The 17,232-nt window shown below is 37.0% G+C and overlaps 20 non-coding genes across 20 annotated transcripts; all 20 read right to left on the bottom strand.

The window, feature by feature from the left end:
* Positions 1-252: 252 nt before the first annotated feature.
* TRNAF-GAA (transfer RNA phenylalanine (anticodon GAA)) lies at positions 253-325 on the bottom strand. Its single transcript has one exon. It is a non-coding gene; the product is annotated as a tRNA-Phe (tRNA).
* Positions 326-1,081: 756 nt separating this feature from the next.
* TRNAF-GAA (transfer RNA phenylalanine (anticodon GAA)) lies at positions 1,082-1,154 on the bottom strand. Its single transcript has one exon. It is a non-coding gene; the product is annotated as a tRNA-Phe (tRNA).
* Positions 1,155-2,055: 901 nt separating this feature from the next.
* Positions 2,056-2,128, bottom strand: TRNAF-GAA (transfer RNA phenylalanine (anticodon GAA)). The gene has a single exon. It is a non-coding gene; the product is annotated as a tRNA-Phe (tRNA).
* Positions 2,129-2,884: 756 nt separating this feature from the next.
* Positions 2,885-2,957, bottom strand: TRNAF-GAA (transfer RNA phenylalanine (anticodon GAA)). Its single transcript has one exon. It is a non-coding gene; the product is annotated as a tRNA-Phe (tRNA).
* An 893-nt stretch (positions 2,958-3,850) lies between these two features.
* On the bottom strand, positions 3,851-3,923 carry TRNAF-GAA (transfer RNA phenylalanine (anticodon GAA)). Its single transcript has one exon. It is a non-coding gene; the product is annotated as a tRNA-Phe (tRNA).
* Positions 3,924-4,679: 756 nt separating this feature from the next.
* On the bottom strand, positions 4,680-4,752 carry TRNAF-GAA (transfer RNA phenylalanine (anticodon GAA)). The gene has a single exon. It is a non-coding gene; the product is annotated as a tRNA-Phe (tRNA).
* An 893-nt stretch (positions 4,753-5,645) lies between these two features.
* Positions 5,646-5,718, bottom strand: TRNAF-GAA (transfer RNA phenylalanine (anticodon GAA)). Its single transcript has one exon. It is a non-coding gene; the product is annotated as a tRNA-Phe (tRNA).
* Positions 5,719-6,474: 756 nt separating this feature from the next.
* Positions 6,475-6,567, bottom strand: TRNAF-GAA (transfer RNA phenylalanine (anticodon GAA)). Its single transcript has 2 exons — positions 6,531-6,567; positions 6,475-6,510 (listed from the first exon to the last, which is right to left on the bottom strand). It is a non-coding gene; the product is annotated as a tRNA-Phe (tRNA).
* Positions 6,568-7,465: 898 nt separating this feature from the next.
* TRNAF-GAA (transfer RNA phenylalanine (anticodon GAA)) lies at positions 7,466-7,538 on the bottom strand. Its single transcript has one exon. It is a non-coding gene; the product is annotated as a tRNA-Phe (tRNA).
* Positions 7,539-8,292: 754 nt separating this feature from the next.
* Positions 8,293-8,365, bottom strand: TRNAF-GAA (transfer RNA phenylalanine (anticodon GAA)). Its single transcript has one exon. It is a non-coding gene; the product is annotated as a tRNA-Phe (tRNA).
* A 756-nt stretch (positions 8,366-9,121) lies between these two features.
* Positions 9,122-9,194, bottom strand: TRNAF-GAA (transfer RNA phenylalanine (anticodon GAA)). Its single transcript has one exon. It is a non-coding gene; the product is annotated as a tRNA-Phe (tRNA).
* A 755-nt stretch (positions 9,195-9,949) lies between these two features.
* Positions 9,950-10,022, bottom strand: TRNAF-GAA (transfer RNA phenylalanine (anticodon GAA)). The gene has a single exon. It is a non-coding gene; the product is annotated as a tRNA-Phe (tRNA).
* A 1,030-nt stretch (positions 10,023-11,052) lies between these two features.
* TRNAF-GAA (transfer RNA phenylalanine (anticodon GAA)) lies at positions 11,053-11,125 on the bottom strand. The gene has a single exon. It is a non-coding gene; the product is annotated as a tRNA-Phe (tRNA).
* A 756-nt stretch (positions 11,126-11,881) lies between these two features.
* TRNAF-GAA (transfer RNA phenylalanine (anticodon GAA)) lies at positions 11,882-11,954 on the bottom strand. Its single transcript has one exon. It is a non-coding gene; the product is annotated as a tRNA-Phe (tRNA).
* A 756-nt stretch (positions 11,955-12,710) lies between these two features.
* Positions 12,711-12,783, bottom strand: TRNAF-GAA (transfer RNA phenylalanine (anticodon GAA)). The gene has a single exon. It is a non-coding gene; the product is annotated as a tRNA-Phe (tRNA).
* A 759-nt stretch (positions 12,784-13,542) lies between these two features.
* On the bottom strand, positions 13,543-13,615 carry TRNAF-GAA (transfer RNA phenylalanine (anticodon GAA)). Its single transcript has one exon. It is a non-coding gene; the product is annotated as a tRNA-Phe (tRNA).
* A 759-nt stretch (positions 13,616-14,374) lies between these two features.
* Positions 14,375-14,447, bottom strand: TRNAF-GAA (transfer RNA phenylalanine (anticodon GAA)). Its single transcript has one exon. It is a non-coding gene; the product is annotated as a tRNA-Phe (tRNA).
* Positions 14,448-15,340: 893 nt separating this feature from the next.
* TRNAF-GAA (transfer RNA phenylalanine (anticodon GAA)) lies at positions 15,341-15,413 on the bottom strand. The gene has a single exon. It is a non-coding gene; the product is annotated as a tRNA-Phe (tRNA).
* A 756-nt stretch (positions 15,414-16,169) lies between these two features.
* TRNAF-GAA (transfer RNA phenylalanine (anticodon GAA)) lies at positions 16,170-16,242 on the bottom strand. The gene has a single exon. It is a non-coding gene; the product is annotated as a tRNA-Phe (tRNA).
* Positions 16,243-17,135: 893 nt separating this feature from the next.
* On the bottom strand, positions 17,136-17,208 carry TRNAF-GAA (transfer RNA phenylalanine (anticodon GAA)). Its single transcript has one exon. It is a non-coding gene; the product is annotated as a tRNA-Phe (tRNA).
* Positions 17,209-17,232: the final 24 nt, after the last annotated feature.

Below are 17,232 nucleotides of genomic sequence, written 5' to 3'. Positions count from 1 at the left end.
TGTGATCACTTACATGCTGATGTACATATGTTTCTGCTCAACATTAGCAATAATGTGAAGAACATGCAGATAATGCAACCATGCTTAAAAGTAAATCATGCGACACTTTTAATCTAAGTCAAGCCAGAAGTAACATATGTGATCACTTACATGCTGATGTACATATGTTTCTGCTCAACATTAGCAATAATGTGAAGAACATGCAGATAATGCAACCATGCTTAAAAGTAAATCATGGGACATTGCAACCAATGCCGAAACCCGGGATCGAACCAGGGACCTTTAGATCTTCAGTCTAACGCTCTCCCAACTGAGCTATTTCGGCTTCCCGTTCATGTAGTATTTCGCTTTTGGAACGGCGAGCATATTCAAAAAAAAAAAACAACTCGGATCAAGTACAGAACAGATATAAGTTGTGCAAGCTTCAACATATACTGATTTACAGTGATTTATTAGAATGTTGAACCCACTGATGAGATCCCAATTTCGTTGTTGAAGAGGATAACTAATGTGTGGAGCACGTTTTCCAAAAAATAAACGTTGTCAAAACGGAGATATTGAAAAGGACAGCTGATCTTAAAAGGTGAGACTAAGTATGTTTCAGAAGTTAGAAACCATTGCCAATGCTTGGGATTTAAGTCTGGGCATTTTAAGTTTACAGTTCTCCACTCCAATATTATCAAGTTATAACCACGACTAGGGATCTTCGGATGTGCCGGATAACATTCTTCCAACAGTGAACATTTTGATAGTAGAACATAGAAAATAAAGCAACAAAAAGATGCCAACGCCAAGAAGTTTTAATCCAAGTCAAGCCAGAAGTAACATATGTGATCACTTACATGCTGATGTACATATGTTTCTGCTCAACATTAGCAATAATGTGAAGAACATGCAGATAATGCAACCATGCTTAAAAGTAAATCATGGGACACTTTTAATCTAAGTCAAGCCAGAAGTAACATATGTGATCACTTACATGCTGATGTACATATGTTTCTGCTCAACATTAGCAATAATGTGAAGAACATGCAGATAATGCAACCATGCTTAAAAGTAAATCATGGGACACTGCAACTAATGCCGAAACCCGGGATCGAACCAGGGACCTTTAGATCTTCAGTCTAACGCTCTCCCAACTGAGCTATTTCGGCTTCCCGTTGATACAGTATTTCGCTTTTGGATCGGTGAGCATATTCCAAAAAAAAAACAACTCGGATCAAGTTTTGTGACTACAGAACAGATATAAGTTGTGCAAGCTTCAACATATACTGATTTACAGTGATTTATTAGAATGTTGAACCCACTGATGAGCTCCCAATTTCGTTGTTGAAGAGGATAACTAATGTGTGGAGCACGTTTTCCAAAAAATAAACGTTGTCAAAACGGAGATATTGAAAAGGACAGCTGATCTTAAAAGGTGAGACTAAGTATGTTTCAGAAGTTAGAAACCATTGCCAATGCTTGGGATTTAAGTCTGGGCATTTTAAGTTTACAGTTCTCCACTCCAATATTATCAAGTTATAACCACGACTAGGGATCTTCGGATGTGCCGGATAACATTCTTCCAACAGTGAACATTTTGATAGTAGAACATAGAAAATAAAGCAACAAAAAGATGTCAACGCCAAGAAGTTTTAATCTAAGTCAAGCCAGAAGTAACATATGTCATCACTTACATGCTGATGTACATATGTTTCTGCTCAACATTAGCAATAATGTGAAGAACATGCAGATAATGCAACCATGCTTAAAAGTAAATCATGGGACACTTTTAATCTAAGTCAAGCCAGAAGTAACATATGTGATCACTTACATGCTGATGTACATATGTTTCTGCTCAACATTAGCAATAATGTGAAGAACATGCAGATAATGCAACCATGCTTAAAAGTAAATCATGGGACACTTTTAATCTAATTCAAGCCAGAAGTAACATATGTGATCACTTACATGCTGATGTACATATGTTTCTGCTCAACATTAGCAATAATGTGAAGAACATGCAGATAATGCAACCATGCTTAAAAGTAAATCATGGGACATTGCAACCAATGCCGAAACCCGGGATCGAACCAGGGACCTTTAGATCTTCAGTCTAACGCTCTCCCAACTGAGCTATTTCGGCTTCCCGTTCATGTAGTATTTCGCTTTTGGAATGGCGAGCATATTCAAAAAAAAAAAACAACTCGGATCAAGTACAGAACAGATATAAGTTGTGCAAGCTTCAACATATACTGATTTACAGTGATTTATTAGAATGTTGAACCCACTGATGAGATCCCAATTTCGTTGTTGAAGAGGATAACTAATGTGTGGAGCACGTTTTCCAAAAAATAAACGTTGTCAAAACGGAGATATTGAAAAGGACAGCTGATCTTAAAAGGTGAGACTAAGTATGTTTCAGAAGTTAGAAACCATTGCCAATGCTTGGGATTTAAGTCTGGGCATTTTAAGTTTACAGTTCTCCACTCCAATATTATCAAGTTATAACCACGACTAGGGATCTTCGGATGTGCCGGATAGCATTCTTCCAACAGTGAACATTTTGATAGTAGAACATAGAAAATAAAGCAACAAAAAGATGCCAACGCCAAGAAGTTTTAATCCAAGTCAAGCCAGAAGTAACATATGTGATCACTTACATGCTGATGTACATATGTTTCTGCTCAACATTAGCAATAATGTGAAGAACATGCAGATAATGCAACCATGCTTAAAAGTAAATCATGCGACACTTTTAATCTAAGTCAAGCCAGAAGTAACATATGTGATCACTTACATGCTGATGTACATATGTTTCTGCTCAACATTAGCAATAATGTGAAGAACATGCAGATAATGCAACCATGCTTAAAAGTAAATCATGGGACATTGCAACCAATGCCGAAACCCGGGATCGAACCAGGGACCTTTAGATCTTCAGTCTAACGCTCTCCCAACTGAGCTATTTCGGCTTCCCGTTCATGTAGTATTTCGCTTTTGGAACGGCGAGCATATTCAAAAAAAAAAAACAACTCGGATCAAGTACAGAACAGATATAAGTTGTGCAAGCTTCAACATATACTGATTTACAGTGATTTATTAGAATGTTGAACCCACTGATGAGATCCCAATTTCGTTGTTGAAGAGGATAACTAATGTGTGGAGCACGTTTTCCAAAAAATAAACGTTGTCAAAACGGAGATATTGAAAAGGACAGCTGATCTTAAAAGGTGAGACTAAGTATGTTTCAGAAGTTAGAAACCATTGCCAATGCTTGGGATTTAAGTCTGGGCATTTTAAGTTTACAGTTCTCCACTCCAATATTATCAAGTTATAACCACGACTAGGGATCTTCGGATGTGCCGGATAACATTCTTCCAACAGTGAACATTTTGATAGTAGAACATAGAAAATAAAGCAACAAAAAGATGCCAACGCCAAGAAGTTTTAATCCAAGTCAAGCCAGAAGTAACATATGTGATCACTTACATGCTGATGTACATATGTTTCTGCTCAACATTAGCAATAATGTGAAGAACATGCAGATAATGCAACCATGCTTAAAAGTAAATCATGGGACACTTTTAATCTAAGTCAAGCCAGAAGTAACATATGTGATCACTTACATGCTGATGTACATATGTTTCTGCTCAACATTAGCAATAATGTGAAGAACATGCAGATAATGCAACCATGCTTAAAAGTAAATCATGGGACACTTTTAATCTAATTCAAGCCAGAAGTAACATATGTGATCACTTACATGCTGATGTACATATGTTTCTGCTCAACATTAGCAATAATGTGAAGAACATGCAGATAATGCAACCATGCTTAAAAGTAAATCATGGGACATTGCAACCAATGCCGAAACCCGGGATCGAACCAGGGACCTTTAGATCTTCAGTCTAACGCTCTCCCAACTGAGCTATTTCGGCTTCCCGTTCATGTAGTATTTCGCTTTTGGAACGGCGAGCATATTCAAAAAAAAAAAACAACTCGGATCAAGTACAGAACAGATATAAGTTGTGCAAGCTTCAACATATTCTGATTTACAGTGATTTATTAGAATGTTGAACCCACTGATGAGATCCCAATTTCGTTGTTGAAGAGGATAACTAATGTGTGGAGCACGTTTTCCAAAAAATAAACGTTGTCAAAACGGAGATATTGAAAAGGACAGCTGATCTTAAAAGGTGAGACTAAGTATGTTTCAGAAGTTAGAAACCATTGCCAATGCTTGGGATTTAAGTCTGGGCATTTTAAGTTTACAGTTCTCCACTCCAATATTATCAAGTTATAACCACGACTAGGGATCTTCGGATGTGCCGGATAGCATTCTTCCAACAGTGAACATTTTGATAGTAGAACATAGAAAATAAAGCAACAAAAAGATGCCAACGCCAAGAAGTTTTAATCCAAGTCAAGCCAGAAATAACATATGTGATCACTTACATGCTGATGTACATATGTTTCTGCTCAACATTAGCAATAATGTGAAGAACATGCAGATAATGCAACCATGCTTAAAAGTAAATCATGCGACACTTTTAATCTAAGTCAAGCCAGAAGTAACATATGTGATCACTTACATGCTGATGTACATATGTTTCTGCTCAACATTAGCAATAATGTGAAGAACATGCAGATAATGCAACCATGCTTAAAAGTAAATCATGGGACATTGCAACCAATGCCGAAACCCGGGATCGAACCAGGGACCTTTAGATCTTCAGTCTAACGCTCTCCCAACTGAGCTATTTCGGCTTCCCGTTCATGTAGTATTTCGCTTTTGGAACGGCGAGCATATTCAAAAAAAAAAAACAACTCGGATCAAGTACAGAACAGATATAAGTTGTGCAAGCTTCAACATATACTGATTTACAGTGATTTATTAGAATGTTGAACCCACTGATGAGATCCCAATTTCGTTGTTGAAGAGGATAACTAATGTGTGGAGCACGTTTTCCAAAAAATAAACGTTGTCAAAACGGAGATATTGAAAAGGACAGCTGATCTTAAAAGGTGAGACTAAGTATGTTTCAGAAGTTAGAAACCATTGCCAATGCTTGGGATTTAAGTCTGGGCATTTTAAGTTTACAGTTCTCCACTCCAATATTATCAAGTTATAACCACGACTAGGGATCTTCGGATGTGCCGGATAACATTCTTCCAACAGTGAACATTTTGATAGTAGAACATAGAAAATAAAGCAACAAAAAGATGCCAACGCCAAGAAGTTTTAATCCAAGTCAAGCCAGAAGTAACATATGTGATCACTTACATGCTGATGTACATATGTTTCTGCTCAACATTAGCAATAATGTGAAGAACATGCAGATAATGCAACCATGCTTAAAAGTAAATCATGGGACACTTTTAATCTAAGTCAAGCCAGAAGTAACATATGTGATCACTTACATGCTGATGTACATATGTTTCTGCTCAACATTAGCAATAATGTGAAGAACATGCAGATAATGCAACCATGCTTAAAAGTAAATCATGGGACACTTTTAATCTAATTCAAGCCAGAAGTAACATATGTGATCACTTACATGCTGATGTACATATGTTTCTGCTCAACATTAGCAATAATGTGAAGAACATGCAGATAATGCAACCATGCTTAAAAGTAAATCATGGGACATTGCAACCAATGCCGAAACCCGGGATCGAACCAGGGACCTTTAGATCTTCAGTCTAACGCTCTCCCAACTGAGCTATTTCGGCTTCCCGTTCATGTAGTATTTCGCTTTTGGAACGGCGAGCATATTCAAAAAAAAAAAACAACTCGGATCAAGTACAGAACAGATATAAGTTGTGCAAGCTTCAACATATTCTGATTTACAGTGATTTATTAGAATGTTGAACCCACTGATGAGATCCCAATTTCGTTGTTGAAGAGGATAACTAATGTGTGGAGCACGTTTTCCAAAAAATAAACGTTGTCAAAACGGAGATATTGAAAAGGACAGCTGATCTTAAAAGGTGAGACTAAGTATGTTTCAGAAGTTAGAAACCATTGCCAATGCTTGGGATTTAAGTCTGGGCATTTTAAGTTTACAGTTCTCCACTCCAATATTATCAAGTTATAACCACGACTAGGGATCTTCGGATGTGCCGGATAGCATTCTTCCAACAGTGAACATTTTGATAGTAGAACATAGAAAATAAAGCAACAAAAAGATGCCAACGCCAAGAAGTTTTAATCCAAGTCAAGCCAGAAATAACATATGTGATCACTTACATGCTGATGTACATATGTTTCTGCTCAACATTAGCAATAATGTGAAGAACATGCAGATAATGCAACCATGCTTAAAAGTAAATCATGCGACACTTTTAATCTAAGTCAAGCCAGAAGTAACATATGTGATCACTTACATGCTGATGTACATATGTTTCTGCTCAACATTAGCAATAATGTGAAGAACATGCAGATAATGCAACCATGCTTAAAAGTAAATCATGGGACATTGCAACCAATGCCGAAACCCGGGATCGAACCAGGGACCTTTAGATCGAACCAGGGACCTTTAGATCTTCAGTCTAACGCTCTCCCAACTGAGCTATTTCGGCTTCCCGTTCATGTAGTATTTCGCTTTTGGAATGGCGAGCATATTCAAAAAAAAAAAAAAAAACAACTCGGATCAAGTACAGAACAGATATAAGTTGTGCAAGCTTCAACATATACTGATTTACAGTGATTTATTAGAATGTTGAACCCACTGATGAGATCCCAATTTCGTTGTTGAAGAGGATAACTAATGTGTGGAGCACGTTTTCCAAAAAATAAACGTTGTCAAAACGGAGATATTGAAAAGGACAGCTGATCTTAAAAGGTGAGACTAAGTATGTTTCAGAAGTTAGAAACCATTGCCAATGCTTGGGATTTAAGTCTGGGCATTTTAAGTTAACAGTTCTCCACTCCAATATTATCAAGTTATAACCACGACTAGGGATCTTCGGATGTGCCGGATAACATTCTTCCAACAGTGAACATTTTGATAGTAGAACATAGAAAATAAAGCAACAAAAAGATGCCAACGCCAAGAAGTTTTAATCCAAATCAAGCCAGAAGTAACATATGTGATCACTTACATGCTGATGTACATATGTTTCTGCTCAACATTAGCAATAATGTGAAGAACATGCAGATAATGCAACCATGCTTAAAAGTAAATCATGGGACACTTTTAATCTAAGTCAAGCCAGAAGTAACATATGTGATCACTTACATGCTGATGTACATATGTTTCTGCTCAACATTAGCAATAATGTGAAGAACATGCAGATAATGCAACCATGCTTAAAAGTAAATCATGGGACACTTTTAATCTAATTCAAGCCAGAAGTAACATATGTGATCACTTACATGCTGATGTACATATGTTTCTGCTCAACATTAGCAATAATGTGAAGAACATGCAGATAATGCAACCATGCTTAAAAGTAAATCATGGGACATTGCAACCAATGCCGAAACCCGGGATCGAACCAGGGACCTTTAGATCTTCAGTCTAACGCTCTCCCAACTGAGCTATTTCGGCTTCCCGTTCATGTAGTATTTCGCTTTTGGAATGGCGAGCATATTCAAAAAAAAAAACAACTCGGATCAAGTACAGAACAGATATAAGTTGTGCAAGCTTCAACATATACTGATTTACAGTGATTTATTAGAATGTTGAACCCACTGATGAGATCCCAATTTCGTTGTTGAAGAGGATAACTAATGTGTGGAGCACGTTTTCCAAAAAATAAACGTTGTCAAAACGGAGATATTGAAAAGGACAGCTGATCTTAAAAGGTGAGACTAAGTATGTTTCAGAAGTTAGAAACCATTGCCAATGCTTGGGATTTAAGTCTGGGCATTTTAAGTTTACAGTTCTCCACTCCAATATTATCAAGTTATAACCACGACTAGCGATCTTCAGATGTGCCGGATAACATTCTTCCAACAGTGAACATTTTGATAGTAGAACATAGAAAATAAAGCAACAAAAAGATGCCAACGCCAAGAAGTTTTAATCCAAGTCAAGCCAGAAGTAACATATGTGATCACTTACATGCTGATGTACATATGTTTCTGCTCAACATTAGCAATAATGTGAAGAACATGCAGATAATGCAACCATGCTTAAAAGTAAATCATGGGACACTTTTAATCTAATTCAAGCCAGAAGTAACATATGTGATCTTACATTGCTGATGTACATATGTTTCTGCTCAACATTAGCAATAATGTGAAGAACATGCAGATAATGCAACCATGCTTAAAAGTAAATCATGAGACATTGCAACCAATGCCGAAACCCGGGATCGAACCAGGGACCTTTAGATCTTCAGTCTAACGCTCTCCCAACTGAGCTATTTCGGCTTCCCGTTCATGTAGTATTTCGCTTTTGGAACGGCGAGCATATTCAAAAAAAAAAAACAACTCGGATCAAGTACAGAACAGATATAAGTTGTGCAAGCTTCAACATATTCTGATTTACAGTGATTTATTAGAATGTTGAACCCACTGATGAGATCCCAATTTCGTTGTTGAAGAGGATAACTAATGTGTGGAGCACGTTTTCCAAAAAATAAACGTTGTCAAAACGGAGATATTGAAAAGGACAGCTGATCTTAAAAGGTGAGACTAAGTATGTTTCAGAAGTTAGAAACCATTGCCAATGCTTGGGATTTAAGTCTGGGCATTTTAAGTTTACAGTTCTCCACTCCAATATTATCAAGTTATAACCACGACTAGGGATCTTCGGATGTGCCGGATAACATTCTTCCAACAGTGAACATTTTGATAGTAGAACATAGAAAATAAAGCAACAAAAAGATGCCAACGCCAAGAAGTTTTAATCCAAGTCAAGCCAGAAGTAACATATGTGATCACTTACATGCTGATGTACATATGTTTCTGCTCAACATTAGCAATAATGTGAAGAACATGCAGATAATGCAACCATGCTTAAAAGTAAATCATGGGACACTTTTAATCTAATTCAAGCCAGAAGTAACATATGTGATCACTTACATGCTGATGTACATATGTTTCTGCTCAACATTAGCAATAATGTGAAGAACATGCAGATAATGCAACCATGCTTAAAAGTAAATCATGGGACATTGCAACCAATGCCGAAACCCGGGATCGAACCAGGGACCTTTAGATCTTCAGTCTAACGCTCTCCCAACTGAGCTATTTCGGCTTCCCGTTCATGTTGTATTTCGCTTTTGGAACGGCGAGCATATTCAAAAAAAAACAACAACTCGGATCAAGTACAGAACAGATATAAGTTGTGCAAGCTTCAACATATACTGATTTACAGTGATTTATTAGAATGTTGAACCCACTGATGAGATCCCAATTTCGTTGTTGAAGAGGATAACTAATGTGTGGAGCACGTTTTCCAAAAAATAAACGTTGTCAAAACGGAGATATTGAAAAGGACAGCTGATCTTAAAAGGTGAGACTAAGTATGTTTCAGAAGTTAGAAACCATTGCCAATGCTTGGGATTTAAGTCTGGGCATTTTAAGTTTACAGTTCTCCACTCCAATATTATCAAGTTATAACCACGACTAGCGATCTTCAGATGTGCCGGATAACATTCTTCCAACAGTGAACATTTTGATAGTAGAACATAGAAAATAAAGCAACAAAAAGATGCCAACGCCAAGAAGTTTTAATCCAAGTCAAGCCAGAAGTAACATATGTGATCACTTACATGCTGATGTACATATGTTTCTGCTCAACATTAGCAATAATGTGAAGAACATGCAGATAATGCAACCATGCTTAAAAGTAAATCATGGGACACTTTTAATCTAATTCAAGCCAGAAGTAACATATGTGATCTTACATTGCTGATGTACATATGTTTCTGCTCAACATTAGCAATAATGTGAAGAACATGCAGATAATGCAACCATGCTTAAAAGTAAATCATGAGACATTGCAACCAATGCCGAAACCCGGGATCGAACCAGGGACCTTTAGATCTTCAGTCTAACGCTCTCCCAACTGAGCTATTTCGGCTTCCCGTTCATGTAGTATTTCGCTTTTGGAACGGCGAGCATATTCAAAAAAAAAAAACAACTCGGATCAAGTACAGAACAGATATAAGTTGTGCAAGCTTCAACATATTCTGATTTACAGTGATTTATTAGAATGTTGAACCCACTGATGAGATCCCAATTTCGTTGTTGAAGAGGATAACTAATGTGTGGAGCACGTTTTCCAAAAAATAAACGTTGTCAAAACGGAGATATTGAAAAGGACAGCTGATCTTAAAAGGTGAGACTAAGTATGTTTCAGAAGTTAGAAACCATTGCCAATGCTTGGGATTTAAGTCTGGGCATTTTAAGTTTACAGTTCTCCACTCCAATATTATCAAGTTATAACCACGACTAGGGATCTTCGGATGTGCCGGATAACATTCTTCCAACAGTGAACATTTTGATAGTAGAACATAGAAAATAAAGCAACAAAAAGATGCCAACGCCAAGAAGTTTTAATCCAAGTCAAGCCAGAAGTAACATATATGATCACTTACATGCTGATGTACATATGTTTCTGCTCAACATTAGCAATAATGTGAAGAACATGCAGATAATGCAACCATGCTTAAAAGTAAATCATGGGACACTTTTAATCTAATTCAAGCCAGAAGTAACATATGTGATCACTTACATGCTGATGTACATATGTTTCTGCTCAACATTAGCAATAATGTGAAGAACATGCAGATAATGCAACCATGCTTAAAAGTAAATCATGGGACACTTTTAATCTAAGTCAAGCCAGAAGTAACATATGTGATCACTTACATGCTGATGTACATATGTTTCTGCTCAACATTAGCAATAATGTGAAGAACATGCAGATAATGCAACCATGCTTAAAAGTAAATCATGGGACACTTTTAATCTAATTCAAGCCAGAAGTAACATATGTGATCACTTACATGCTGATGTACATATGTTTCTGCTCAACATTAGCAATAATGTGAAGAACATGCAGATAATGCAACCATGCTTAAAAGTAAATCATGGGACATTGCAACCAATGCCGAAACCCGGGATCGAACCAGGGACCTTTAGATCTTCAGTCTAACGCTCTCCCAACTGAGCTATTTCGGCTTCCCGTTCATGTAGTATTTCGCTTTTGGAACGGCGAGCATATTCAAAAAAAAAACACAACTCGGATCAAGTACAGAACAGATATAAGTTGTGCAAGCTTCAACATATTCTGATTTACAGTGATTTATTAGAATGTTGAACCCACTGATGAGATCCCAATTTCGTTGTTGAAGAGGATAACTAATGTGTGGAGCACGTTTTCCAAAAAATAAACGTTGTCAAAACGGAGATATTGAAAAGGACAGCTGATCTTAAAAGGTGAGACTAAGTATGTTTCAGAAGTTAGAAACCATTGCCAATGCTTGGGATTTAAGTCTGGGCATTTTAAGTTTACAGTTCTCCACTCCAATATTATCAAGTTATAACCACGACTAGGGATCTTCGGATGTGCCGGATAACATTCTTCCAACAGTGAACATTTTGATAGTAGAACATAGAAAATAAAGCAACAAAAAGATGCCAACGCCAAGAAGTTTTAATCCAAGTCAAGCCAGAAGTAACATATATGATCACTTACATGCTGATGTACATATGTTTCTGCTCAACATTAGCAATAATGTGAAGAACATGCAGATAATGCAACCATGCTTAAAAGTAAATCATGGGACACTTTTAATCTAATTCAAGCCAGAAGTAACATATGTGATCACTTACATGCTGATGTACATATGTTTCTGCTCAACATTAGCAATAATGTGAAGAACATGCAGATAATGCAACCATGCTTAAAAGTAAATCATGGGACATTGCAACCAATGCCGAAACCCGGGATCGAACCAGGGACCTTTAGATCTTCAGTCTAACGCTCTCCCAACTGAGCTATTTCAGCTTCCCGTTCATGTAGTATTTTGCTTTTGGAACGGCGAGCATATTCAAAAAAAAAAAACAACTCGGATCAAGTACAGAACAGATATAAGTTGTGCAAGCTTCAACATATACTGATTTACAGTGATTTATTAGAATGTTGAACCCACTGATGAGATCCCAATTTCGTTGTTGAAGAGGATAACTAATGTGTGGAGCACGTTTTCCAAAAAATAAACGTTGTCAAAACGGAGATATTGAAAAGGACAGCTGATCTTAAAAGGTGAGACTAAGTATGTTTCAGAAGTTAGAAACCATTGCCAATGCTTGGGATTTAAGTCTGGGCATTTTAAGTTAACAGTTCTCCACTCCAATATTATCAAGTTATAACCACGACTAGGGATCTTCGGATGTGCCGGATAACATTCTTCCAACAGTGAACATTTTGATAGTAGAACATAGAAAATAAAGCAACAAAAAGATGCCAACGCCAAGAAGTTTTAATCCAAGTCAAGCCAGAAGTAACATATGTGATCACTTACATGCTGATGTACATATGTTTCTGCTCAACATTAGCAATAATGTGAAGAACATGCAGATAATGCAACCATGCTTAAAAGTAAATCATGGGACACTTTTAATCTAATTCAAGCCAGAAGTAACATATGTGATCACTTACATGCTGATGTACATATGTTTCTGCTCAACATTAGCAATAATGTGAAGAACATGCAGATAATGCAACCATGCTTAAAAGTAAATCATGGGACATTGCAACCAATGCCGAAACCCGGGATCGAACCAGGGACCTTTAGATCTTCAGTCTAACGCTCTCCCAACTGAGCTATTTCGGCTTCCTGTTCATGTAGTATTTCGCTTTTGGAACGGTGAGCATATTCAAAAAAAAAAAACAACAACTCGGATCAAGTACAGAACAGATATAAGTTGTGCAAGCTTCAACATATACTGATTTACAGTGATTTATTAGAATGTTGAACCCACTGATGAGATCCCAATTTCGTTGTTGAAGAGGATAACTAATGTGTGGAGCACGTTTTCCAAAAAATAAACGTTGTCAAAACGGAGATATTGAAAAGGACAGCTGATCTTAAAAGGTGAGACTAAGTATGTTTCAGAAGTTAGAAACCATTGCCAATGCTTGGGATTTAAGTCTGGGCATTTTAAGTTTACAGTTCTCCACTCCAATATTATCAAGTTATAACCACGACTAGGGATCTTCGGATGTGCCGGATAACATTCTTCCAACAGTGAACATTTTGATAGTAGAACATAGAAAATAAAGCAACAAAAAGATGCCAACGCCAAGAAGTTTTAATCCAAGTCAAGCCAGAAGTAACATATGTGATCACTTACATGCTGATGTACATATGTTTCTGCTCAACATTAGCAATAATGTGAAGAACATGCAGATAATGCAACCATGCTTAAAAGTAAATCATGGGACACTTTTAATCTAATTCAAGCCAGAAGTAACATATGTGATCACTTACATGCTGATGTACATATGTTTCTGCTCAACATTAGCAATAATGTGAAGAACATGCAGATAATGCAACCATGCTTAAAAGTAAATCATGGGACATTGCAACCAATGCCGAAACCCGGGATCGAACCAGGGACCTTTAGATCTTCAGTCTAACGCTCTCCCAACTGAGCTATTTCGGCTTCCTGTTCATGTAGTATTTCGCTTTTGGAACGGCGAGCATATTCAAAAAAAAAAAACAACAACTCGGATCAAGTACAGAACAGATATAAGTTGTGCAAGCTTCAACATATACTGATTTACAGTGATTTATTAGAATGTTGAACCCACTGATGAGATCCCAATTTCGTTGTTGAAGAGGATAACTAATGTGTGGAGCACGTTTTCCAAAAAATAAACGTTGTCAAAACGGAGATATTGAAAAGGACAGCTGATCTTAAAAGGTGAGACTAAGTATGTTTCAGAAGTTAGAAACCATTGCCAATGCTTGGGATTTAAGTCTGGGCATTTTAAGTTTACAGTTCTCCACTCCAATATTATCAAGTTATAACCACGACTAGGGATCTTCGGATGTGCCGGATAACATTCTTCCAACAGTGAACATTTTGATAGTAGAACATAGAAAATAAAGCAACAAAAAGATGCCAACGCCAAGAAGTTTTAATCCAAGTCAAGCCAGAAGTAACATATGTGATCACTTACATGCTGATGTACATATGTTTCTGCTCAACATTAGCAATAATGTGAAGAACATGCAGATAATGCAACCATGCTTAAAAGTAAATCATGGGACACTTTTAATCTAATTCAAGCCAGAAGTAACATATGTGATCACTTACATGCTGATGTACATATGTTTCTGCTCAACATTAGCAATAATGTGAAGAACATGCAGATAATGCAACCATGCTTAAAAGTAAATCATGGGACATTGCAACCAATGCCGAAACCCGGGATCGAACCAGGGACCTTTAGATCTTCAGTCTAACGCTCTCCCAACTGAGCTATTTCGGCTTCCTGTTCATGTAGTATTTCGCTTTTGGAACGGCGAGCATATTCAAAAAAAAAAAACAACTCGGATCAAGTACAGAACAGATATAAGTTGTGCAAGCTTCAACATATACTGATTTACAGTGATTTATTAGAATGTTGAACCCACTGATGAGATCCCAATTTCGTTGTTGAAGAGGATAACTAATGTGTGGAGCACGTTTTCCAAAAAATAAACGTTGTCAAAACGGAGATATTGAAAAGGACAGCTGATCTTAAAAGGTGAGACTAAGTATGTTTCAGAAGTTAGAAACCATTGCCAATGCTTGGGATTTAAGTCTGGGCATTTTAAGTTAACAGTTCTCCACTCCAATATTATCAAGTTATAACCACGACTAGGGATCTTCGGATGTGCCGGATAACATTCTTCCAACAGTGAACATTTTGATAGTAGAACATAGAAAATAAAGCAACAAAAAGATGCCAACGCCAAGAAGTTTTAATCCAAGTCAAGCCAGAAGTAACATATGTGATCACTTACATGCTGATGTACATATGTTTCTGCTCAACATTAGCAATAATGTGAAGAACATGCAGATAATGCAACCATGCTTAAAAGTAAATCATGGGACACTTTTAATCTAAGTCAAGCCAGAAGTAACATATGTGATCACTTACATGCTGATGTACATATGTTTCTGCTCAACATTAGCAATAATGTGAAGAACATGCAGATAATGCAACCATGCTTAAAAGTAAATCATGGGACACTTTTAATCTAATTCAAGCCAGAAGTAACATATGTGATCACTTACATGCTGATGTACATATGTTTCTGCTCAACATTAGCAATAATGTGAAGAACATGCAGATAATGCAACCATGCTTAAAAGTAAATCATGAGACATTGCAACCAATGCCGAAACCCGGGATCGAACCAGGGACCTTTAGATCTTCAGTCTAACGCTCTCCCAACTGAGCTATTTCGGCTTCCCGTTCATGTAGTATTTCGCTTTTGGAACGGCGAGCATATTCAAAAAAAAAAAACAACTCGGATCAAGTACAGAACAGATATAAGTTGTGCAAGCTTCAACATATTCTGATTTACAGTGATTTATTAGAATGTTGAACCCACTGATGAGATCCCAATTTCGTTGTTGAAGAGGATAACTAATGTGTGGAGCACGTTTTCCAAAAAATAAACGTTGTCAAAACGGAGATATTGAAAAGGACAGCTGATCTTAAAAGGTGAGACTAAGTATGTTTCAGAAGTTAGAAACCATTGCCAATGCTTGGGATTTAAGTCTGGGCATTTTAAGTTTACAGTTCTCCACTCCAATATTATCAAGTTATAACCACGACTAGGGATCTTCGGATGTGCCGGATAACATTCTTCCAACAGTGAACATTTTGATAGTAGAACATAGAAAATAAAGCAACAAAAAGATGCCAACGCCAAGAAGTTTTAATCCAAGTCAAGCCAGAAGTAACATATATGATCACTTACATGCTGATGTACATATGTTTCTGCTCAACATTAGCAATAATGTGAAGAACATGCAGATAATGCAACCATGCTTAAAAGTAAATCATGGGACACTTTTAATCTAATTCAAGCCAGAAGTAACATATGTGATCACTTACATGCTGATGTACATATGTTTCTGCTCAACATTAGCAATAATGTGAAGAACATGCAGATAATGCAACCATGCTTAAAAGTAAATCATGGGACATTGCAACCAATGCCGAAACCCGGGATCGAACCAGGGACCTTTAGATCTTCAGTCTAACGCTCTCCCAACTGAGCTATTTCGGCTTCCTGTTCATGTAGTATTTCGCTTTTGGAACGGCGAGCATATTCAAAAAAAAAAAACAACTCGGATCAAGTACAGAACAGATATAAGTTGTGCAAGCTTCAACATATACTGATTTACAGTGATTTATTAGAATGTTGAACCCACTGATGAGATCCCAATTTCGTTGTTGAAGAGGATAACTAATGTGTGGAGCACGTTTTCCAAAAAATAAACGTTGTCAAAACGGAGATATTGAAAAGGACAGCTGATCTTAAAAGGTGAGACTAAGTATGTTTCAGAAGTTAGAAACCATTGCCAATGCTTGGGATTTAAGTCTGGGCATTTTAAGTTAACAGTTCTCCACTCCAATATTATCAAGTTATAACCACGACTAGGGATCTTCGGATGTGCCGGATAACATTCTTCCAACAGTGAACATTTTGATAGTAGAACATAGAAAATAAAGCAACAAAAAGATGCCAACGCCAAGAAGTTTTAATCCAAGTCAAGCCAGAAGTAAAATATGTGATCACTTACATGCTGATGTACATATGTTTCTGCTCAACATTAGCAATAATGTGAAGAACATGCAGATAATGCAACCATGCTTAAAAGTAAATCATGGGACACTTTTAATCTAAGTCAAGCCAGAAGTAACATATGTGATCACTTACATGCTGATGTACATATGTTTCTGCTCAACATTAGCAATAATGTGAAGAACATGCAGATAATGCAACCATGCTTAAAAGTAAATCATGGGACACTTTTAATCTAATTCAAGCCAGAAGTAACATATGTGATCACTTACATGCTGATGTACATATGTTTCTGCTCAACATTAGCAATAATGTGAAGAACATGCAGATAATGCAACCATGCTTAAAAGTAAATCATGAGACATTGCAACCAATGCCGAAACCCGGGATCGAACCAGGGACCTTTAGATCTTCAGTCTAACGCTCTCCCAACTGAGCTATTTCGGCTTCCCGTTCATGTAGTATTTCGCT

The sequence above is a fragment of the Pelobates fuscus genome, chromosome 6, assembly GCF_036172605.1.
Source record: "Pelobates fuscus isolate aPelFus1 chromosome 6, aPelFus1.pri, whole genome shotgun sequence".
Lineage (NCBI taxonomy): Eukaryota > Metazoa > Chordata > Amphibia > Anura > Pelobatidae > Pelobates > Pelobates fuscus.
Note: the sequence above shows the minus strand (reverse complement) of the source record. Positions and strands in the feature narration are given on the sequence as shown.